A 26,378-nucleotide genomic window follows, 5' to 3' on the forward strand; every position below is an offset into this window, starting at 1 on the left:
AAAAAAAAAAAAAAAAAACGTTTGACCAGCCTTACAAAGATACTTTAGAGGGGAAAAAGAAGAAAAGGCTAAAATGGTTAATTTGTAGCTAATGTTGCTGATATCATGTAGGTTTACTGCAAAGAGCTCTACAGCTGCCTTCCTCTTTAAGCTATTCAGCAACTGCAACTGTAGACTGAAACTGCCCACTAATAAATAGACTTGTTCATACTTATTGTCTTCATTGATCTGGCACAGATACAACTGGTTGGAGTTTAGCTTAGCAATTCTGATGATGTTACACAAGTGAGAATAGAATCTGAAGCTTGTTTAGTCTTAGGCTAGGTCTACACAATGGGGGGGGGGTCGACCTAAGATACGCAACTTCAGCTACGTGAATGGTATAGCTGAAGTTGCGTATTTTAGGTCGACTTACCTGGCTGTGAGGACAGCGGCGAGTCAACCGCTGCCGCGTCGCCGTTGACTCCGTTTCCGCCTCTTGCCGCAGTGGATTTCCAGAGTTGACAGAGCGATCAGGGATTGATTTTATCGTGTCTTCACTAAACGCGATAAGTCGATCCCCAATAGATCGATTGCTACCCGCCAGATCGGCGGGTAGTGAAGACGTGCCCTTAGACATATGGGTCCTGCCAGGTTAACAGAAGTAAACAGCAATTAACACTCATTTTGTCAACATAATCTGAATATACCTAGGGAGAAGGTCAATTAAGTAAGACAGTGCCATTTTTATATAGTAATTTTTTATAGTAAAGCAATATATTAAGCTAGTTAAGGAAACCCCACATAAGAAAGGCAGCAAGTAGCAGATAGTAAAGTAGTTTGAGACTCAGTGAAAAGAGAAGATTTACAGTGAGGAAAGGACAAAATGAAAGTAATGTGACAAAGAAGATTTTAAGTTCCATGTTAGTGGGGATTCTGTCAAGCAGCAATAAACTTAGTAATGAAATCTAAAAAGATTATAAAGGGCCAATGATTGCAGAAATTAGACAATGTCCAGATAATGCCTGTGCAGATGGTAATAGTGAAACCATGGGGACTGTGGTAGACATTAGAGAAATAAATAGAGAAAATAAGGAAAACATTTTAGCCCTCACAATCAAGATGGTTAGTCCTGCTGAAAATAAAGATCAAATCATGGGGAAATTTACGGACGTTAAATTCTTGAAGGAAGATCACCATGCTGTCTTAACTGACAATGATAGCCTTAAACAGTCAAAATACAGGGCCTTCAGGGATTAGAGAGGAGAAAAAATTACAGTTGCCAGAAAGTGTAGTGTTCTAATATGGGCTAGCTACCTTTCCAGTTGCAGTGCCTGCTGTTGGGGGTATGTGGTTTACAGGCATCAGAGACCAAGAAGGGGAAACAAACAAATCTGTGAGCAAGTGAGTGTGAATTGCCTCTGACTTCTCCCATTGTAGTGTGTTAACTTTCCCAGTGACTTCCTGCACTAGCCTGGCATGTGTAAGAGAATTTGTGCCAAATTATGCAACAAATTTCAGTATCAATCATCTTGATCATTTCTAAAACTGAAAGAGGATGGTCCGTGAATCCTGTCAGTCTATCCGTCTGTCTGCCTAGGTAGTATCATCACAGTATCAGAGTTCTTTTACTCTGTATCTTTCTCTCTCCATTCCATTCGGATTCTAGGAATATGGTCAATAGCAACTGCCAATTGTACTGACAGTTTGGCAAGTGGTGGCCTATTTGATACCTGTTGTCATGTCATATTCAATAATACTCTGAAAATTTTCATTCTCCAGGCACCACTAAAATACTCACTAACAAACAAATAAATGGAGGGAATAGCATGCTTGGGGGGGGGGGGGGGGGGGGGGGGGAGAAAGGTTTACAAGCAACTGGAAAGGCAACTCAAGAGACTGTTAAATGATTAGTATTAAGCTACGTGGATCATTTGTCTCTGACTTTCATCTTCATGATACAAACTCTTTTGTCATGCTGCTGATTCCCCTCAGCAGGACAAATTCTTTAAATATCTAATTAAGCTCTGTGTGAGATCTTAGGTAATTGAAGAATTCCAAGAAGCGCTAGCCTCATATTACACATTGTTGTAACATTCTGTATGGTACAGTATTGCAGTCACATGCATATTATTGGTGTGTTCATCATTTGATTTTATTGCAAAAAGTAAATAAATACAGCACTCTTGTTAAAAGCCTACTTACCTTAAACGGTCACTGTTTAACCAGTTTGATAAGGAGGGGCTGGAATTTTCAGGGTTTCTGGGGCACTTAAATTAAGATAGATGTGTGTGATTTTCCAAAGGGGTATGCTAGCTGCATGTAGCACCACTGTGCTCCCAGGGCTGGATGTACCTAATCTCTGGGCATCACAAGCATAGCTAAGGGTATTGAAGCCCAAGTGGGATTTTCAGACTCAATAAGGGGCCATCTGGTAGAGTTATAGGGATAAAAATTAAGCATAATCAATGCTAGTAGACATTGATCCAGTTTTGGTCAAGGTGCCAGGGCATCACTGGAAGAGCTGCCTTAGAGAGCTTCTTATACAGAAGAAAAAGGTGGAGAAACAACAGGTTATTGATTGTGATTCAAAGTTGAAATTTGTCCAAAAAAGTGAGTTGGGATACAGGAGAAAGGGAATGGGAGTGCGCATTTCAAAGCAGCAAGAGATGGAAAGAATAATGCACTCTCCAAAATGTGGGCAAGGAGGATGGAAACCAAACAGTGAGAGAGAACTTCGCAATGGGAGAGGGAAGAAAAGTGGTCTTAAGATACCAAGACTCAGTAGCTCTGGGTTTGGATCCTGGCTTTGCCACAGACTTCCTGTGTGACGCTGGGCAAGTCACATCTTTGTGTCTTGGTTCCCGATCTATACATTTCAGAGATTTTAAGGCCAGAAGGGACCATGATGATCATTTAGTTTGACCTACGCCACACAACCAAGCAATAGTTTCTGCATCAAAATGGTGTTAACAATACTTCACTTTCTGACAGGAGTGTTTGCAAGGGGTTCACACACTAGGGTGACGGTGCCACACAAGTACCGAGACAGACTAGAGTGAAGGCAAACACTGGAGGGGATAGGAGTAAGTCATTCCTGGAAATGACATTTAATGGAAAACAAAAGCACAATAAATAAATATGTGCTTCAGAACAGCCACAATGTTGCCAACTTCAGCAAATTTCCAACTATTAGGAGTTACATAATATGTAACTTTTAATCTGTGTGAGGAGTAGCAGGAAAAAAAGAGAAAACTTGCTGAGCATTTTGTCATGACTGATGTAAGACAATGGCCTATAACTAGAATTGTTGAAGATAAAATGAAATGCTACAATACAAACAGTTGTTTCACAAAAGCAAATAGCTGAGGCCAAAGACAAATGAGCTCTAGAGGAAACCACTATTTGCTGTTTGTAGCAAGAGATAAATAATGCACATGAAGCAAGACTTCCATGTAGGGAATTCTTGCAACTGCAGCAGAATGAGAAATAAAAGTGGATCTAATCCAGAAACTTGATTTCCTAGGATGACATAGCAATCACTAATCCAAGGTTTAAATATAAGGTTTCAACCTCTGAACACCGGATACCAGAGCCAATTAGGGGTCATTCCTGGGGAGTTTGGAGAATTAAGGATAAGAGGTTATTACATAAAAGTCTAAAGTTGGAGACAGGGCAACTCTAGTTAACAGGACAATGCATGGTTAACAAGAAATCATATTTTATTAGGTATTCAGATTATGTCATGGCAAACTGGGCTAGATAATCTAGGGCTTGATCCAAAACTCACTGGAGTAAATAGGAGTCTTTCTATTACCTGCAAGAGCCTTTGGATCAGGCCCTTGCAGAATTTGGTGTCTGCTGGCTTTATCCCTGATATCCAGAGGCGGATTATGGTTTTGTGGGGCCCCTCACTCCTTCTATCTGCAGTCCCCCTGCCCTCTTTCCTCCTCCCCCTCCCCAAATTTACATTTTCATAATCCAATTACAGTGCAAGAGAACTAATTAAACCTAGTGGATAATGATTGTAATAATAGTACTTAGTATTTATATAGCACTTTCTATCTTCAAAGCACTTTACAGGCATTAACTAATTAATGAATAAAATAAATTTAGAAATCAATGCAGGAGCATAGCCTATGATTAGAATTAGCAACTCAATTATGCTCCCTCTCTGACCATTACACTTGTAAAAATGCTCCTTATTTCTTTTACTGGTGTGCATTACTTAAACTGAGACTGAATTTCACAACCACTGAGATCTAGGAAACATTTTTACAGAGTGCACTGAGCATTCGCTGAGGAATACAGTGCTTCACAGAACATGCAACAGATCAAGGCCCCAAATCTTCTGTCCACTTCTGCGCTTGGAGCAAAAGGCAGAGAATCCAGATGCAAGCGCCCCAGTATGTTCCCCTTTTCTCAACCGCACAGAAACACTTCCTGGTGCTCTGGAATGGTCAGACTCTGCGAATGGACAATGGCTGCCTTCCACAGGATCAACCCCTCATCAGCCCTTTATGGAAAAGTTCTATACAACTTAATATGAAGTGATGATATAGAATGGTTCAAAAACTCAGATTAAATAGGAAAGTTATGCCCCTGCCATTTTTTCCTCTTTTGAATTTGATTGGTTTTTAAAGTACTTTTCACAGAATCCTGTTAGTTTCATCCCTATTAAAGTCTATAGGACTTTGCATAAGAGACACCATGCAGTATTGTATACACTAATGAAAACCCCACAGGAGCTATGCTGCACTGCATAGTAATGTGGAGGTGCAAGGCCTCTATCAGATTTGGGGAGATCCATGGGCTAAACCCCTATCACTAATGCATGTGAGCAAATCCATCCCTTCCAAAAAAAAGCAATCAGTTGGTAACTCCACAAGGCAGAGTTTCTTTGCAGCAATAAATTACAGAGGGGCAAGTTAGGCTCTTTTAAAATGTGAAGGAGAATTCTTTTCACTCTTAATCCTGAATTAAGACTTCAAGATACAGTACAGCAATAATGGAAAAAAAACATTTGGCAAAGTCCCTGGCAATCTTCACCTTCCGTTTTAATTATTATTTCCTTTTCATGTTTGCCATTGATTGCGCCTATCTGATCGATCTTTTGGAGGTCTGGAAATGTTCCTGGTTTTGCAGATTGCTACTTTGCAAGAAGACTAGATTGAGTGCCAAGATAACTTACATCCATTGCTTTTTCCCCCAACTCTTTTCATTCGTTTGCTTGAACACAGCAGAAGAGTATCATAGTAAATAGCCATAAAAATACACCACACAGTCATTCAAACACATCACTAGTCATTGACACATGCTGCCTAAAACAAAAAGAAACCTTCCCTAAATGATCAAGCAAAGAACCTTTGTTCATAAAGAAAATTTGTGACATATGAGCCTCTTTGAAAAGATATTTTGCCTGCTGACACATTCCTAATACCCCCCTCACCATCTGCTGAGAATTTAGCATTGCCCTCCTATGGCTTTGCACATCTGTTTAAAAAAGTTAATTCATAATGCAGCATTTTCCCTGTATATTTATGGACCATGCCCCAACCCTTCCCCCACTCTCTTTATGGCCAAGTCCCAATTGCCTGTCATGTGTATCTTGTAAGTATTTTCTTACTTACCCCCAAGGTAACAGGTCCTCTTGACCTGCTACTTACAAACAGGGAAGAATTGGTAGGGAAAGTAGAAGTGGGTGGCAACCTGGGCAGCAGTGACCATGAGATGGTTGAATTCAGGATCCTCACAAAAGGAAGAAAGGAGAGTAGCAAAATATGGACTTCAGAAAAGCAGACTTTGACTCCCTTGGGAAACTGATAGGCAGGATCCCCCGGGAGGCTAATATGAGGGGGAAAGTTGTCCAGGAAAGCTGGCTGTATTTTAAAGAAGCCTTATTGAGGGTGCAGGAACAGAGCATCCCGATGTGCAGAAAGAATAGCATATATTGCGGGCGAACAGCTTGGCTTAACAGTGAAATCTTCTGTGAGCTTAAACACAAAAAGGAAGCTTAAAAGAAGTGGCAATGGGCTTAAACTGCAGCAAGGGTGGTCTAGGTTGGACATTAGGAAAAAGTTCCTAACTGTCAGGGTGGTTAAACACTGGAATAAATTGCCTAGGGAGGTTGTGGAATCTCCATCTCTGGAGATATTTAAGAGTAGGTTAGATAAATGTCTATCAGGGATGGTCTAGACAGTATTTGGTCCTGCCATGCAGGCAGGGGACTGGACTCGATGACCTTTCGAGGTCCCTTCCAGTCCTAGAATCTATGAATCTATGAAACCTGGACAGATGTTCAAGCTCGAGCATGCAAGGGTTTAATCAGGAAGGCCAAAACACAACTGGAATTGCAGCTAGCAAGGGACGTGAAGGGTAACAAGAAGGGTGTGAAGGGTAATAACAGGTATGTTAGCAACAAGAAAAAAAAGTCACGGGGAGGCAACCCAGTGAGAGAGGATGTGGAAAAGCTGAAGTACTCAATGCTTTTTTTGCCTCGGTCTTCACAGACAAGGTCAGCACCCACAGTGCTGTCCTGGGCAATACAGTATGGGGAGGAGGTGAGCAGCCCTCAGTGGTGAAAGAACAGGTTAAGGACTGTTTAGAAAAGCTGGACATGCCCAAGTCCATAGGTCCAGATCTAATGCATCCAAGGGTGCTGAGGGAATTGGCTGATGTGATTGCAGAACTATTAGCCATTATCTTTGAAAACTTGTGACGATTGGGGGAGGTCGCGAATGATTGGAAAAAGGCAAATAAATATAGTGCCCATCTTTTAAAAAGGGAAGAGGGAGAACCCGGGGAACTACAGACTGGTCAGCCTCACCTCAGTCCCTGGAAAAATCATAGAGCAGATCCTCAAGGAAACCAGGAGGAGAGGAAGGTGATCAGGAACAGTCAACATGGATTCACCAAGGGCAAGTCATGCCTTCTATGACGAGATAATTGGCTCTGTGGATATGGGGAAAGCAGTGGATATGATATAACTTGACTTTAGCAAAGCTTTTGATACAGTCTCCCACAGTATTCTTGCCAGCAAGTTAAAAAAGTATGGATTGGCTGAATGGACTTTAAGGTGGATAGAAAGCTGGCTAGATTATCAGGCTCAATGGGTGGTGATCAACGGCTCAATGTCTAGTTGGCTACAGGCTGGGGACCGACTGGCTAAGCAGCAGTTTTGCAGAAAAGGATCTAGGGATTACAGTGGATGAGAAGCTGGATATGAGTCAGCAGTGTGCCCTTGTTGCCTAAAAGGCTAATGGCATATTGGGCTGCATCAATAGGATTGTTGCCAGCAGATCGAGAGAAGTGATTATTCCCTTCTAGTCCACACTGGTGAGGCCACAGCTGGAGTATTGTGTCCAGTTTTGGGCCCACCACTACAGAAAGGATGTGGACAAATTGGAGAGAGTCCTGCAGAGGGCAACGAAAATGATCAGGGGGCTGGGGCACATGATTTTCGAGGAGAGGCTGAGGGAACTGGGCTTGTTTAATCTGCAGAAGAGAAGAGTGAGGGGGGATTTGATAGCAGCCTTCATCTACCTGAAGAAAGGTTCCAAAGAGGATGGAGCTCAGCTGTTCTCAGTGGTGGCAGATGACACAACAAGGAGCAATGGTCTCAAGTTGCAGTGGGGGCGGTCTGGTTGGATATTAGGAAACACTATTTCACTAGGAGGGTGGTGAAGCTCTGGAATGGATTAGCCAGGGAAATGGTGGAATCTCCATCCTTAGAGGTTTTTAAGGCCCGGCTTGACAAAGCCCTGGCTGGGATGATTTAGTTGGTGTTGGTCCTGCTTTGAGCAGGGAGTTGGACTAGATGGCTTCTTGAGGGCTCTTCGAACCTTAATCTTCTATGATTCTATGATCTTTGGGCAGTAGATTTGAACTTATAAAAGCTAAAGAAGAGAAAGAGTTTCTCTGGCTTGCCTTTCATGATATTGCACAACTTCATAACAATAGCATGTCAAATGTTACATGCATAACAATAGTAAGTCAGGTGTTTAAAACAAAAAAGACTATCCCCACAAATGCTCATTATTGAACAAAAAATAACTGGCATGCACCTCTTTTCCCATCCAACTCTTTTCTCCAAAATCAACCTCAAGGATTTGCCTTACTGCATCCTTTGTTCATTTGTTTTTTGAAACTCTTCATGAGCTGGAAATCTGAATACCACAATGAATGGTATATTTGTAAGATAGACTAAATAACTTATCTTGCAAAGGTCTATTGTGTAACAATAAAGGCCAGACTACCCACAGGAGTGAGTAGCCAGAGATCTCAGCTGAGAATGCCCTTCTACCAGCAACCAGAAGTTTAATGTTAGGGACAAAAAAGTATGAGCACCTCAGGCAATCAAAACTGCTCAGTGGAACATAGTGAGGAAAAAGCTTGGAGGCAGCTGGGGGACAATTCAGGGCTCTCTATTGATCAACAACCAATACTTTGAAATGCACTTGGAGGCAAAACAACATGGGATACTGGTGTAAAGTGTTATATGCAGCATAGGCTGACTTAGAGTGGGCAGCCACATTCTGCACTACATACAGCTTTTGAGTGATCTTCAAGGGGTAAAGAGCCCTGTGTAGAACTCTTTGTAGTACTCCAGCCCAGGAGTAACAAAGGCACAGATAAGTAGTGAAGACTGCATTAGAGAAAAAAGGTTGCAACCCCTGGCCAGTCACCGGGGAATCCAAGCTCAGTATTGGAGCCAAGACCAAAAGATCGTAGAACACTGTGACAAAGGCCTCAATAAAGGAAGCAGACCCAATCCCCACCAGTCACTCAGGATGCTTCCCCTTCCCATATGCTTAGCCTCCAGACTGAATCTAAACAAGCTCGTCTCCATCCAGGTCCTTATCCTGGCACTTTGACAAGCACATAGAAAGTGAATAGACTGCAGCCCCCAGATTCCATGGAGCTGAGCGTCATCTGCATACGCATAGTACTGTAGCCCAGGACTACATATATCCATTGAGCATGGAAGGGGGCACAAAGCACTGGGTAACAACTGGGATCCCTTGTGTGAGAGTCCTCAGGTAACATGAGCAAGTAGGTAACACAATCCTCTGAGATCTCTCCGAAAGAGATGAAAGATGCCATTACAAAGTGGCCCCATCAGTCCATGCCAGGTACTACAAACAAACCAGATTAACTTTAGAGAAAGCAGCAATCCTGAAATATCAAAATATTGGCATGTGAAATGACAGCCTCCAAACTGCTTAACTTGTTTAGAGAATGATTCATGCTTCATTAAAGATTTGTCTATGTAACACTTCTGCCAGTTGGAGTGGGCAGCAAGAAGGGTCGGGTTCAATATCTAGGGGTTCCTTTTCAACAATATAACACAGAACTGGCTTGAGCCCCCACCCAGTAACCTGGGAAAATTAAATGCTACCCTCTGGGTGCCTCTAAGAGGCAAGACTTCCCCTCTCACAAGCACAGAGTCTGAGATAGAAAGAGTTTTTCTTTAATAAAAGTAGACTAGAATAAATCTGGGAAAACAGCACAAGCAGGATTCATAAACATAAAAGCATGAGCAAAACACCCACCCCAGAATATGCTGGGCAGTGTCTTTTACTTCACAGTCTTGAATCCAACACCAAAGTTCCTGTAGTGTGTCCCCCTCTTATCACCCCACTCAAGTTGTTTTCCCCGGTCAGCAAAGACCCAGAATTCAGAGGTGCATCTGCCTGAATTCTCCTCCCATCATGGTGGGAGTGGGGGGAGACTAAATGCCATCTTGCTCACTGTGCCAGCTGCCCATCAGTCACCTTCTGCTGCCACCTGGCTCTCTGCGGTGACTTCTGCAGGTTTGTCTCTTAGTCATTGTCAGCTCTTGGGCTGGGCGAAACATTGTCCCACCACAAGTGATTTCAGCTCTTATTGAGCCCTTAAAATAACAAAAGATTCCTCATGGAGCCTATTTAGCTCTATCTTTGAACAGTGGGCAGGAACAGGTTAAACCAGACCAGGGACCCTTAGGGAGAGTCCACACCCCCTAGCAAGGACACCTCTCTCCCACTGCCCTTACTTTTACTGGGATCTGGCATTCGAGGCCCTGGCTTACCAAGGTTGTTTCAGCTGAGGGTGACCTCATTTGAGACAGGTTAAGCACAGTTCTTCTCCCCTTTACTCATACAATAAAGACAACAACATTGATAACAGCATTTCACTACCCTTGCATTCAGGAATAAAGTAATTTGTAACCCAACACTAGCCAAAGCTGATCACTTGGAGCTACACAGCTCCTGTTTGCTGGATACCTATGCAGAGGAGGTGTGTGTTCATGTAAATACAGTTTGCTCCTGAAGTCTCTCTCCCTCCCCAACTAGCAGCCAGGGAGAGTTCATTCAGACCCTGCTTACATCTATGAAACTTTCTCATGCCTTGCAGGTTTCAGAAATGTCTCAGATTAGAGTTGATGAACAGTGGTTTATGAAAAAAAATCCCATTATTTAATGGTGGCCAAAACCAGCACAGCTGTCTCCTTCCCCAGCATTTCTTTAGCTAATTAAGCACCCCGTAGGGAAGCTCTCTATGTCCTGTCTTGATTAAAGACTTTCTTTCCAGGTTAGGAAATGTATGTTACCTGTTGGACAAAGTTTAAATCACATGGCATCTATTAACTTTAATAGTCACTTGACTCCTAACTGCTGTGATCACTGCTTTGAATATTTTGAAGTAAGAATTAATTTATTGCCAGTCGTGATAATTGAAAAGCAGTTTCTCCCAAGAATTAATAATCTCTTTATTAAACTCATTCCATTCTAAGCACTGAAAACTGTGTAAGAGGTCTGTTCACCATGCCTGAGTTTCACAGAGATTAGCTCCATTGGAGACAGAATACTACTAACCTCGTAAATGCAAAATTTTCAAATTTAGGTTTGACAATAGGCCATCATTTTGTTATGATCATGTGCCACATCACACAGACCAAGCCAATAACTGCTGTAATCATTTTACAGCTTGTGAATGAGTCTTAACCCTTAAAGTTAGGCTCCTAAATCCCTATTTAGAAGTCTAATACGTATAAATAAGTGTCCATCACGATAAGATCAGGTGTCAGTCAAATCAAGAGTCAAATATCAAACACCATGAGCCAGTCAATACCAGTCATGTGTATGGTATGAGAAGAGAGCCCATGATTACAACATGATAAACTTTCTCACTGCTTGTTACCATAAACTCCTTCTTTAATCCTTATCTCCACAGAGCTAAGACTCATTCACAAGCTGTAAAATGGATTACAGCAGTTACTGTCTTGGTCTGTGTGATATGGCACATGATCATAACAAAATGATGGCCTATTGTCAAACCAAGCCATTGTTTTCAGAGAAGCCAAGTTGGAGACATGCAATTAGTTTGATGGATACAAGTCAGTCTTGTCCACATATTCTGATCAAATTGAAGTCTATGACACAAGTATTTCATTTCCAAATTTACAGTGAAATCAAGTCCAGAATTAAGTAATTCCTCAACTTGTAACTCCCTGTAGATTTTTTTTTTAATGAAGTGGTAGTGTTACTGCATACACTGTTGTGATGACACTACATTTTTCTTGTTCTTCTAAGTAATCCACCTGTTTCCCACACATACTTTATCAACTGCTCCAAGAGTATCTAAGCATCACTGAAGCCAAAACATTACAAAAATAGCCTAGATGTCAATGTCTGGTTCACCAGTAGATGGCTCCCTGTCACAATTTTACAATAGGAGCACTGTACTGCAAAAACTAAAGTATCTCTTCACTATAATAGCCTAATTCTGATCTTTCAGTGATCCACTCTGAACACAGGGCCAGACTGCCCTGCCTCACATAAAAATATGTGAGAAGAGACCAAGGTGAAGCAAAACTCCATGAGGAATTCCATAATGGAGTCTGCAAGTGAGCAAGTTCTGTGAACACAATTCACAAATTTCAAGCAATCCACTGCACTCCAGAGCATCTTCATAGAGTGTCTCTGCCTCCACACCAGTTCCAAGGCCCCCTGGCCACAAGGCTCAATCCTCACCCACCACTTCCCTTTGATCGCCACAGTACAGAAGAGCTCCCCCCTCCCAAGACTGTGTTAACTTTGAGGTGGATTCTCCACAGGGCAAATAGGGGAAAGGATGATGCACTTAGCACACAAGCATCTCCTGGCCCACCTTTTTCCTCTCCAGAGCCAAGTTCGTAGGGAACTCTCCTTCAGAGGACAATCTCCAGGGGACAATCCAGCCCATAGATATTGGGCTGTGTTAAAGGTTCACATACTGTTCAGTACAAAGATTTGCATTCTTTATGTGTGTTCAGCCATTATGACACAGAAAACATGCTGCCATAGATACTAGGCATTGCACTAGAATGAGCTGCCATTGATGGAGTTTCTTCTCCATATGCCTTATATAACTGATTATGCATGCACTTATATTTCACACATTTTATAATTATAAATTGCCTGCAATCTTACAGTCTCTATGTGATTTTTAAAAGTATAAATTAAGAATCACAAAATTCCTCTTCAACATTCCACAAAATTCCCCAGTTTACAGGTTAAGAACTGAGCCACATATAAATAAGACTTGTTCAAAAAGTTACATAGTTACAAAGTTCATGCTGGTGGGAGAGCTGAAAAAGCTTGGCTCCAGGCTTTAACCACTAGATAACACTCCCTCTCAACACTCCTGAGAGGTAGGCAATGTTATTGTATGTTCACAGACAGGTAAACTGGACACCGAAGGGGTAAGGGATTTACCTAGGTTACCCAGCCCATCAGAACTGAGTAAGGAATAAAACAGAAGTTCTGATTTCCAGTGCACTATTTTAACCACAAGAGACTCTCTTCCTACTAAAAGTTACTTCCAGCCCCCTCCTCCCCCCCCCCCCCCCCGATCAAATGGAAATACACATTCATAATTTACACTGCGCTTCATGGTTATTTCTGACAATATGCATCAGATGTACAAAGAAAACTTATGGATGTTTCCTGAAAAGTTACTGACCCACTGGGTTAAAGTTCTTAATCTTGAAAGTGTTTGATACAAAATACCATGAAAGCTATTACTTCTGTATGCTCCCGCTAATATTCTGATCTTGAGAGAAAGACCCTAGAATGTACGAGTGCATAGAAATATGGAAATGTTCAGCCTCCTAACCTATGGCCCTCACTAGAGAACATGTACCGATGAACACATCATATTTTATTAAGTACAGTAGCTAAGAATAACACTAGCTCTTTGTCTAAGGAGAATGACTTCTGTAAAATTGGAAATTTCATTCTATAAATAAGACTTCTACCACATCGTATCTATGTAGGGATCTCTGCCAAAGACAACTGACAAAGGTACCCATCAGGCTCATTCACATGTGTGAGGCTGAATAAGTCTATTAGGCTTACAGTGAGGAACAAGCCTAACTAAAACTGCACACATTAACACTCCATGCCTTAATTAAAATGTACAATTGCATACAGCTGATACCTACGAGGCTGGTGAAACAAAGGAACCACATATGACCTTCAGTTAATTTTGTGTCAAAACTTCAGGCAGTTGTATGGGAGGGGTCTCCATTCAGAGTGTGGAAAGCTTGACACCATCTGGGGCCAGGTCCTGCTCTCACTGAAGTCAATGGGAGCTTTGCCATTGAGTTCACTGACAATAGGATTGGGTCCTTAAAAATACTAGGGCCTGATCCTACAAGTTGCCTGATGTGATTTGGGAGTGTTTTACATGAGGTGCAAACCACTGGAGAATCTGGCCTAGAAATGTAGACAATATTATTTCTGCAAATTAAAAGATTTAGGGATATGCATAGTGCAAGGCCAGACACGATGCATGCCAAGCACCCCTCCCCGAACTCTCTCAGTAAATTCCTCATTGAGAAAAGAAAGAAGTACAAAGGTAATCAAAGGTAAGGAACAATGGGAGATCTTGGTGGTTCAACCAAGCAACTCCACAACCCTCTCCCTTCCACCCTCCCCCAGCCACTTACTGTCCCCAGGATCCTTCCTTGTTATATTCAGTTTAGGATCCTAGCCTGCAAAGACTTCCTCCAATGGGACTCTGGAGGACTATGCATATTTAGGCTAGGAACTATTTTCAGGATTGCACCCTTAGTTCCTATGTTTATTTTAGGCTGTGGTTGTGTCTTTATTCTCTATGCAAAGTGTCATACACACTTAGGGCATAATATACAATTGTAAAATAAGAAATTATTATAACTATTAATAACTTAGATGATGGTTACAGCATTTGCTGTTTGCTACTGTATTTTTAGCCTGATTCAAAATGCTTTCTAAAAATCCATGTACATTTTTTAAATTGTGATGTAGTTGATACTCAGTGAAATAAAATATAAACATCTGTTTAATTATATGAGAGACTCTGTAGGAAAAAAACTACGTTGCACTCTTTAATTTAATAACACTAGGCCTCACCTAATGCACATTTAACAACGGCATTTAACTAAAGGAAATCATTCCACACCCTCACTCTCTCATTAAGCTCTTGTGATTTGCGTTTTCCTTGTGCCTTGCGTTTTCCTTGTGCCAGCTGACTAATTAAGCCCCAAAAAGCAGCTTTCAAAAGCTGGGTAAGGCATGATTTATGCAGAGAAGCATCTTTTTCCCCCCATAACAAATATTGTTTTAAATGAAATAAAAACATGACTTGGACTCTGTTAGAATAAAGTATTATCACAAGCAGAATTCTCTTAGCTCAGTTTGATTTTAATAAGTGAAATATTCATATTTTTCTCTCTTGTTCTATTGCTTGTGATGGAGAAAAATTACATTTACATTTACTAAATCTGTGCCTACATTTATCAATGAGATATCCTTTTCTATGAGCTTATTAAATCTGCCTGCAGAAATTGTGGCACTAATATGTAGCTATGGCTAATATCAGGCTGCTAGACCAGTTGCCAGCTCATCAAGCTGAGCACTGACAAACTCATAGCTGGAAAACAGACCAGCTCACCTGTATGTTAGTATTGTTCAAGATAGCTGTGATACTTGTAAGAATGTGTGTAGTGTTTAGACTCTACAAAATGCTTATAAGTTGCTGCATGCACTAATTTCACTTATGTCTGTTTCCCATGGTATCAGGTGATGTGTAAGTTTTGCTTTATAACTGTAAAAATTCCTGCTGTGAACCCAGTCAGGAGGAATGGTACACCACCCATCAAGAAGGACTGTCAAAATTAAATGGGCCATAGGGAAGCATCATGATACAAAAACTTGGCTAATGGCCCTCTCACACCCAGGAAGGTGCAATATGCAAGAAAGCCTATGTCATCAGCTTAAGTGCTGAAAGGAGGGGATAAAACAGGAGCACAAGAAAATTTTCTCCCTCCCCTTTGCTGTTTGGATTCTGACAAGGCTGGAGAGATTCCCCAGGGTCAACCTGGGTTAGCCCTAAAAGATATTCAGTGCTAACAGATTACTACAACTGTGTCACCTTTTAGAACCACAGACTAACTTATTTTTTATATATATATATATATGCCTGCTTTAACCTGCAAATAACTCTTTCATGTCTTTTTCCCCAGTTAATCCTTAATTAGTTTACTAGAGGATTGGCTACAAGTGTTGTCTTTGGTTTGAGATCTGAGGTACAGATTGAGCTGGGGTCAGTGACTGGTCTTTTGAGACTGGAAGTAACCTGAATCTTTTGTGATCTTTAGTGTATGGCAACCAGTTATCACTAAATCCAGCTTGCCTGAGTGGCAAAACAGACTAGAATGCCCAAGGGGACTATCTATGTCTCCAGGGTAAGTGTTACCAGAGTTCGCATTTGTGACTGGGTTGGTGAAATCCAATTATGGAACATTCAGCCAGGGGGCATCTGCCCTCCTTTTTTACAGTCTGCCTTGAAGCAGACACTCCCAGTTGTGAACCATTCCAGATAGCATGACAGCTATATCATCCCATTTGCAATCCATACGGCACATTCTTCAAATGACCTATAATACAGTACAATATAGTGCTGTTTACAAAGAAGTTACTGGTAGGAATCACTTTGTGTAACCTTAAGAAATGCTTCCAGAGTTATAACATTGGATTTTCCTCAGGAAAATATTCTGTGATTTTATTTTAATAGTCAAATGTAAATTTAAGACCAACTAAAATGCATGCTAAAAATCTTACTGAGATTCCTATTTTGTTAACAAATATATGGAGATATACTTATCTCATAGAACTGGAAGGGACCCTGAAAGGTCATCAAGTCCAACCCCCTGCCTTCACTATCAGGACCAAGTACTGATTTTGCCCCAGATCTCTAAGTGGCCCTCTCAAGTATTGAACTCACAACTTTGGGTTTAGCAGGCCAATGCTCAAATCACTGAGCTATCCCACCCTATCTATTTTTAAAAGAGAGAAATGGGATTTGAAAGTACAGCCCTTGCAAGGAATAAGCAAACCTCACACTAGTATTGGGTGGTTCAGCTAAATGTATAGTAGAGTGTTCGGTCAAAATGAATAAATAATAAATGGCCTCATTTTCTAAGGTGTGCAAAACTGACAAATCCCATTGATGTCAATGAGAGTGAGAAGTGCTCAACACATTGGGAAAATAAGGTCAAAAATAATAGTTTGTATGTATATAGAATCTTTCATCCATGGGTCAGATCCTTAGCTTGTGTGAACTGGCACAACCCCATTAAAGTAAATGAAGCTGTGACAATTCACACCAGCTGAGGAACCACTGCCATATACCTAAAAGTGCTCTAGTTACCTAGCCTTCACACACCCCTTCAGGTAGGTGAGTATTATTATGCCTATTTTACAGGCAGGTTACATTAGATAAGATGCAATTTTTTAAAGAGATACAAACCCTCATACTTCAGGTCATTAACAAACCAACAGCCTGAGGTTAGGAAGAAATGTAACTCTAGAATGGTTATGTCATAAATCTTTTATAGGATTTCTTGTACATCTTTCAGAGCAACTAGTACCGGCCACTGTTTGTGATGACTAGATGCTGAACTAGATGGACTACTGGTTTGATCCTGTACAGCAATTCCTATGTTCCCTAAGCTGAGGCACAGAAAGGTTAAGGGACATGGCTGTGCAATTTTAGCTAATGGCAACACTAGGAACAGAATTCTGGAGTCTTTAATTAATCATGACCTTGCCTCTCCACAATGAAGACTGAACCAAGCATAAAAATCTGCTTGTTTGGGCCAATGCAAACTGCAATGCATACAAATAAATAAGAACGTACATCACCAAAGGATGTTGGTGCTTGCACTAAGTAGTGGAACATGGATCAGAAGCGGTCAGGCAAGTCAAAAGGTACAGGAAATCAGCACTTGTTTTAGCACCAGTAGGAGCATGGCTTAGAGTCCTTTAGGGGGGAAGAAAGGAAAGGTAGATAAGGGCCTGTACTGTTTGGAGAGAGAAGGCAATTCTGCACTGCAGTGCTCTTGTGGAAATTGCTGGCAAGTTTTACTAACTGTCAAATAATTTTCCCTACTTTAATATTCTATATTATTAAAAAGAAAGGTAACATGATAGGGGAAGTGCACACACATTTTCAAAGGGCACACAGGGAGTTTCCTAAGGTCTGTAACTTGTCATGCAGTTGGCATGATTAGTTTTATTTTCTGCAACAAGTTTCTCTAAGCAAACCCTAGTTAATAGCTTCTAGCTGTTGTGGGAGAGTGCATGGCCCAGAATGCTATGTGCTGCTGCCACACAATGATTTAGAAAGAAAATTAAGTGAGTTTTAAGTTTCACATCATATGACTCCAGTTAGCTGGGCTTTTTGTTTTGATTTGGCTTTAGTAGGTGCACGGAACATATTTTGTTTTGTTGCCATCTTGAACAATACAGTACTTAGCTCTCTTCATCTTAAAAGCATTGGACAAACATTAACTAATTATTAAGTCTCATAACACTGACATGCTGCTGTATAGTAAGAATAACTATGTTTATAGAAGAGGAGACTGAGAAAGGTCAAGTGAGCAGCCCATGGTCACAGGAAGAATCATTGTCAGAGGCAAATTTAGACCTTGGAAGTTCCTGGCCCTGCCCTGTGCTCACATTGTTAGGCCCTGATCCTGCAAACATTTACACATGGATATTTCCTTGTGATTTAAGAAGAGCACTATGTCACAAGCCACGGGGTACATTTTCTTGACAAGGCCAGCTCCCATAAGGAGAGTTGCATGGCAAAATCAGTCACACAGTCTTGCATTTAGCTGTGTAATTCTGATGCTTCATCTCCCCCCCACCCTACCCATGTACTGCACTTTCAACTCTTTAAGCACTCTATATCTGCAGCCAGTTCAGAGCAGAGTTCAAAGAAAACTATCAAAGGACACATTCCATGCTCATGTCCATTCTTGTTTGATTGGTCCCTTAATAGAAAATAGGGGTCTTGCAAATTGAAGTATCTGTGTATTCTTTTTATATGGAAAAAATAAAACATTGTGTTGAAAATCCCTCCCTAAAGTCCCCACTGGTATCCGCACAGGAGTGAAAAATCATACCTGCTTCTGCTAGGTAGTAGGCAGGCAGCAAGCGTGTGAAAGAAAAAACCCCAAAGGCTTGTAAAGAACAGCTTTCTGCAGTACTGCCAGGCTGTTTCCAGAGACACAAGTACTGGGCTGCATGAAGGGAGGGATGTAACAGAGAGCTTGGAGAGCTGGACACTGGAGCTGGACTCAGGAGACCTGGGTTTTATTGGCGACTCTGCCACTGACCCACTGGGTGACCTTGGGCAAGATACTTAATCGTTCTCTGCCTGTTTCCCCTCCTACACTTCATCTGTCTTGTCTATAACTATGTGGCCCTGATCTCACTTGAGGCCTCTAGCTGCTTATTGTAACAGGTGCTGATACCAACCCTACAAATGAGCATGAAGACTGACTTATCACACTCCAGAAATGGCTGCTACAGGGTGAGGAGGAGGTGGACAGACATGGCAGTGTGAGGAAGCTTGCATTGACACTGCCTGTGCTGTACTGGCTTTGTGACTCAGGTTACCTCTACCCTGTAGCTGGAGGTGTAATTTCCAGCTTGTGTAGACATACTTATACTAGCTTTGATCAAGATAGCACATCAGAATAGCAGTGTAGCCACAGCAGCATGGGCAGTGGCATGGGCTAGTCACTTGAGTACATACCTAGGGTTACAGATGGGATTTTATTTGGGAGGCTAGCCCATCCTGGCATGGCTACAATGCTATTTTTAGTATGCTAGCTCAATCAAAGCTAGCATGTGTACATCCACCTAACCTGGAAATTGCACCAGCAGCTTTAGTGTGGACATACCCTCAGTGAAGGAATCCAGGGCCAGATTCTCAGCTGGTGTAAATGGGGATAGCCCTGCTGAAGTCTTTCGTGAGCCTCAGAACCACTGAAAAGAAAGTGAAATGTTAGTAAGTTTACAGAAAATTGCCTAGACATTAAAAATAATTCAGTCGTTTTAAGCTTCCTTCTCTTATTTTTATGTTGCATCCTCTATTTGACTTTAAGTCTATGTCATGTATTTAGATCCTATAGAATCTACAGCTGTGTATTTCTCCTTATCTTATCACTGCCATTCTGCCAAGATTCAATCCTAGCAGAGGCATGTGATATCCTCCGGTGTTTGGAATCGAGTTGAACTCTCATCACTTGGGCCACAAGGCATCTGCTAAGAGGGAAGAACTGAGAACAAGTGTCCTAATGAGACACTGGACATATCCTAGAGTCATTAATCTTAGAGCCAGTGACATTCACACCGGAGGTATTGATGAGCCTGTCCAACAGTCATTTGACTGCTAAATGGCTCTAGTTCATCCTGGTTGCCTCTCCTCTATATCATTAGATGTGAGTTCTTGGATATCACTATCTAAAAAATGAATTTAAAACGCCAACTGTAAATCTTTCCTGGCCACACAAGACACATCACACAGGCTTTCACATACCAAATCTACAAGAGCATTCAGCCTTTTTTCCATAATTCCCTCTGTGTCCTTGTAACTCTCTCACATCCATGCCATGCAGCCTTGGATTCCCTCCCTGACCCAGTTTGCTATCCCTCCACCCTCACCTTTTGCACATTCCTTCTTAAAATATGTTTCCCCCCCCCAATCAGGCCTACTGACAATATTTCTACCTCACCTCCCCATAAAGTGTATAAAAAAGCCACAAGAACAAAAGTATGGAACTTAAAGAAAACTATTGAGAACTGTTACAATGTACATTTAGGGGTCTTATTTGAAGTGTTCAGTATAAAGCACCTAAAGTGGCCTAATTTTCAAAGGTGCTGAAACTTAAATGATTGTGTGTTATTTTCTTTACCATCTAATCCAATTTTTGTAGCCTTCCTATTAATGTTCTCATAGACTTTAAGGTCAGAAGGGACCATTATGATCATCTGGTCTGACCCCCTGCATGCTGCAGGCCACAAGACCCTTCCCTGGACTCTGCCGTTGAAGTCCCCAATCCTGTGTTTTAGTGACTTCAATCGGCAGAGACCCTCCTGCTAGTGATCCCTGCCCCATGCTGCGGAGGAAGGCGAAAAACCTCCAGAGGCTCAGCCAATCTACCCTGGAGGAAAATTCCTTCCCGACCCCAAATATGGCGATCAGTAATACCCCGAGCATGTAGCCTGACCCTTATTGGCCATTATGCTATTTACGTACCATTGCTTGGTTTTCCTTGGCTACTATGTTTTACCATTAAACCATTCCCTCCATAAACTTATCTAACTTAATCTTAAAACCAGACAGGTCCGTCGCCCCCACCGTTTCCCTCGGAAGGCCGTTCCAATATTTCACCCCTCTGACGGTCAGAAACCTTAGTCTAATTTCAAGCCTGAACTTCCCCACGGCCAGTTTATATCCATTCGTTCTCGTGTCCACATTAGTACTAAGCTGGAATAATTCCTCTCCCTCCCTTGTATTTATCCCTCTGAAATATTTAAAGATAGCAATCATATCCCCCATGTTGTGTTTGTTAAATTTTTTAATTTAGCATATCGTGGTGTTTTCATGGAAAAGTGACTGGCACTTTGGCCACAAGGTGAAGTTCCATTATTTCTCCACAAAACAGATATGGCACACTGTGTGGCCTTGAGCAAGACACTTCACCTGCTGTATTCCATGTTCCCCATCTGTAAATAGGAATAATTCCTATTTACCTTTCAGGGGCATTGTGAGGAGTGATTATCTCAGGTTTATACAGTACTTAGAGAATAAAAATAAATCAATATGAACTACATTGTGCCTTATAGGTACAGCTTTAAATTATGGGTAATGTGCAGTTGCCCAGTTGTACTGGGAGAGAAGTAATGTACTGCATCCTTTTAAGATGTGTAGTGTGCTCCCCTGTTCCTGGCCAGCCAACTCTGCTGGCCAGTGCATAGGGGAGTTGAGCCATGCCACCATCAACTGATTTTCCTGACCATAGGAGCTATGCATCAGGGCACCCCTTATGTAGCTCATTTTGTCAGCTTCTCAGATGAGTGCTGACATTGTAATTCAGTGATTGCAAATATCATTACTTCTGCAGTGCTATCATGATCTTGGCAATTCATTTCACTTCACCTCTCCATTCACCACTATCAGGTATACAATGGGGATAAAATGTATCACACCTACCTCAGAACTTTCCAGGCTGTTGTGATGCTTAATCAACTAACATGTACAACTTACTTGGAAATCCTTGGGGAAAAAAGCCCAGCAAAGTTCTAAACATTGATTACATTATCACCATTATGCTGTAAGCAAGAATAAAGGTGGAAAATATTTAGTATTTTTAGTGACCTAGCAAATGAGTTCAATGATATTCATTGACACTCTTTATACTACAGCAGGAGCATAAAATACACATTTGAAAGATACCATATGTTGCATTATATTATAATTGTATTATGGTAAAGTTATATAGGATATTCTGTATACATTAAGAAACCAGAACAAACTAGCATACCACTCCTCTGTTATATTGGCACATAATGGATTAAGAAGGTGCTGAAAAATGACTAAAGAGGCAGAGTCTTATTTCACACCACTGTACTAACTCCACTAAAGTTAATGGAATTACAGCAATGCAAGTAGGATCAAAATCATGCCCACAGCAACATTTCAGTGCATGGAATTTTATACCTTCTATTTACACTATTTGGAGTTTCAGGTACAATTCTTTTACAAATATAAAATGACACCCCTATGTCTTATATAATCTGTATTCCACTGGGAAGAAATATATTTGTGGCTATAGTGAAGTGATGAGCTGCGGAACGAAGGGTGGGGGGGAATTAGTAAACTTCCATAGCTGGATATTTAGCTATTCCATATAGTTATTATTTCAGAGTGAAAACACAGAGCAGGAAGAAATGGGAAAAGATTCAGAAGAGGCAGCTTCAACAGAGTAATTCAAAATTATTTGCATAGCTGGAAGCAAGTCATAACATTTTCACCTGATAATATGGTTACTATGTAAGGAAACAACGCTTACAAGTCTTGGATTATAGTTTCTCTTTTAGAATTCAGATTGAGAGAGCCAAAGCATTAGTACTGTCTATCTACAGTGACACTTGAAAACTAATCAAAGGAAAACTAATATACAACCAGGGAGGTGTGTGAGAATGAATGACAAAATGTTACTAACATAAAACAAATAAGTAGCTATTATTTGTCCTCTCCAGGCATAAACCACCATCTAATGATAAAGGCATGGTCTCTTACAAGAGAATAGGCTTACCACATTGATTGTTTTATATTCAGTGGGTGTGTACAGACAACAGCAAATATTAGGAAATGGTGGGAGTAGAAGAGTATTTTCTTAGAGGTGTTTTCAACCTCTGAAACTGCACTCTCAGGAATTACAATATAATACTTTGTACTTCTCCAGAACCTAGCAGAGGATTTCAAAGCAATCAAGATATTAAATTAACTTATCCACACCAGGTGCCATATGCTTTTACAGATGGGCACTCTGAAACAGGTTACCTGAAACTTACCTGAGGTCAACAGTGAGGCAAGGGTATTAACATAGCTCCACTGAAGTCAATAGAGTTTCACAGATTTAAGATTGGTGGAATCCAGTCCCATGGAGAAACATTGGTGGAACAACCAGTATAAGTGGGATCAGATCCAGACCCAAGATTCAACAGGAAATCTACAAAATGTACTCAGCCTGGATGCTAGCCCATGGCCTCATGGGTAGTAGCTCTCACATTTGTTCCAAACAGGTAAGACACTGCGACAAAGTTGTTCCTCTATCTTGGTGGGTCCTGCACTTATTGGCAGATTTTCTTGCCTCAGAGATTCACCATGTGAGCTGGGGAACAGCCCAGAGACCTTCCCCTCAGGAAGAACCCACAGTGCAGGTCAATTGGGAGGTTTGGGGGGAACCCAGGCCCGCCCTCTACTCCAGGTTCCAGCCCAAGGCCCTATGGACTGCAGTTATCTATAGTGCCTCCTGTAACAGCTGCATGACAGCTACAACTCCCTGGGCTACTTCCCTATAGCCTCCTCTAAACACCTTCCTTATTCTCACTATAGGACCTTCCTCCTGGTGTCTGATAAAACTTGTTCTCTTCAGTCCTCTAGCAGCACACTCTCCATTCCTTGCACCTCTTGCTCCTAGCTCCTCACACTCACACCACAAACTGAAATAAGCTCCTTTTTAAAACCCAGGTGCCCTGATTAGCCTGCCTTAATTGATTCTAGCAGCTTCTTCTTAATTTGCTCCAGGTGTCCTAATTAGCCTGCCTTAATTGGTTCTAGCAGGTTTCTGATTACTCTAGTACAGCCCCTTCTCTGGTCACTCAGGAAACAGACAACTGTTCAGCCAGTGACCAGTGTGTTTGCCTTTGAACAGACTCCTGTACCTCACTGGCCTAGAGGGAGGGAGCTGCTTCTAGACCCTGGGTTTTTCCTACAAATGCTGTCTGTTGCTGCTGCTCCAGCTACTTCCCTGGCTAGACTAATCCCTCCTCCCCTGCATTTCTGCTACCTGCTTGCTAGCTGACTGACTGCTAGACCCCCCCCCTTTGGTTGTTGCTCCTTAGTCACAGCCCCTTGCGGGGCTGCTGGCCCACTCCCTGGAGAAGGGGAGGGAGGGAGCCAGCCATTGCTCCTGCTACTAAGGACACCACCACCATCGACCACCACCTGAGAGGAATACTTCCTGCTGGCCACCAGACTGCCACCTAAAGCTGCTGTTTGCTGCTGGGAGCTGCTGAAGCCCCAAGGAGAAGGAGAAAAGGACCATTTGCCAGTAGAGGAGCGCGTAAGAACATACCACCGTGGAGGGAGTTCTCACGGACTGAGTAACTTTTGAACTGTGCTCTTGTGGTGGGGGTCTAGACTGTGTTTGTGGGACACGGGGTGTGGTGTGGAGCCTGCCCCCTGGTCCGTCTGTGTCCCCCTGACCCCCACCATCATCATTGTCCCCTCCACCACCCCCACTGGCTACTTACCATCTACCTCAAGCTCCTGCCTCTGGGATTTCAGCTGCTCACCTAGGCTTGCTACACCCTGTTGCCACCATTGGGCCTGATACAGCAGCCAGCTTCCAAGGACTTTCTTTTTGTTGCAAGCGCACGTGGGTGCACGTACCCCCCCCTTGCAACAAGCCCCCAGCTTTGCCCCTGCTGCCTACCCATTTGCCCCTTGCTGCCTTTTGCCCCTCCCCCTTGCCCCAGCCCCTTGCTAGCTCCAGTTTGTTTGCCTGCCCCGCCCTTTCCCTCTGCAGCCTTTGTTTGACCCGCCCCAGCCTCCGAAGCTAGCCCCGTGGTTCCTCTGCCCCATTTCCCGCCTGGTTACTCCCTTCCCCCTGCGGTCCCCTTGCCCTGATTAGCCCCTCCCCTCGTGCGCCCATGTCCCCTCCTATGTGCTTGTGCCACTCCCCGTTTTAGTTTAATTCTATCTCACTGCACCCCCCCCCCAATGCTGTTATTTCCTCCCTTCCTTGGTGCAACAAGAGGAGCCGGAAACCTTCCCTGAGTCAGTGACTGACCCCTAGCCCTTGATAGCCCCCCCCATCCACACACACCCTTTTTTTTTTTTGGCGCCCTCCTCCCCTGCCTACAGCCTAGCGGGGAGGAGTGGTTGACCTGCTTCCTCTTTCCCTACCCCCCCCCTCCAGTGTTTGCTCTCCCCCCATCCTCATTATGGCAGGGGACGAGGAGAGTGAGACCCCTCGGGCAGACCCTGCTGCCCCTCCTCCACCCGCCCCACCATCATCCCCCCTAGCCTCTACCTCAACCGCCGCTGCCGAGCCACCTACTACCATCCCTGCTGGAGAGCCGGCAGCGGTGGGTAACGAGGTGACCTCCGCTGCTGCCACGTCCCTTGCCCCCTCTGACTCTGGGGGAGTCCCCCCAGCCGTCAGGAAGGGCCAGGGCACGAAGAAGGGTAAAGGCCCCGCTAAAAAAGCCAGGCCCTCCATGGCAGGGGGTGCCCCCACTGCCACGGCCCCGCAACAAGCCGCGGCATCCCTCCCTGCTGTTCCCTCCACCAGCTCTATGGGTGTCCCACCCCCAGCTCCCAGGGCATACGCCCAGGTGGCGGCGGCCCCCCCGCCTGCCGCTACGTCATCTCCCCATCCACCGCCTCTGCTACCATCTATAGCGGCCGGGGCCCCTTCCCCACCTTGACTAGGAAGCATGGTGTCCGTTGCCTCCTGGTACCCACCTCGCCCCACGTGGAGACCTACATGCGGGCGTTGGCGAGGGTGGTGGGGTCCACAGCCATTGTGGCGGCCTCCAAGATGTACGGAAAGGTCGTCTTCTTCCTAGCATTGGAGGCCGCCGCCCAGGAGGCAGTGGAGAAGGGCCTGGCGGTGGGGGGCGTGTAAGTCCCCCTGGAGCTGCTAGAAGACCTGGGCGCCCGACTGGTCCTCACTTCTGTCCCTCCCTTCCTTCCAAATGCCACCCTGTTACCCGCCCTCTCTACCCTGGGGACGCCGATCTCTGTGGTCAGCCCTCTCCCATTGGGCTGCAAAGACCCTGCCCTCCGTCACGTCCTCTCGTTCCGCCGGCAGGTACACTTACAACTGCCGCCGGCGGCACGTGACGGTGAGGCGCTTGAGGGGTCCTTCTTGGTCCCCTACCAGGGGGCCCACTACCGGGTACATTATTCAACGGGGGGGGCCCGGTGCTACCTCTGCCGGGCGATAGGACACGTCCGGAGGGACTGCCCTTTGGCCCGGCACAGAGGGACATCCGGGACCCCCGAGCCCCAGCAGGGCGCCAGCCCCGTCATCGCCGGCGCCCCTAGCTGCCTGGCGCCCGAAGCCGCCCCTCCTCCTTTCCGGCCCACCAATGCTCCCGCTCAGGCCCAAGGGGTATCTCCCCCAGTGCGCCTAGACGAGCGAGAGGGCTCCGCCTCTGCCACCTGCGATCTGGCGGGGCCTGTGGAGGAGGGTGAGGTAGGGATATCGCCGGGCATAGAAGAGGGCATGCCCCAGAGAGAAT

The sequence above is a fragment of the Malaclemys terrapin genome, chromosome 3 (assembly GCF_027887155.1).
Source record: "Malaclemys terrapin pileata isolate rMalTer1 chromosome 3, rMalTer1.hap1, whole genome shotgun sequence".
NCBI classification, from domain to species: domain Eukaryota; kingdom Metazoa; phylum Chordata; order Testudines; family Emydidae; genus Malaclemys; species Malaclemys terrapin.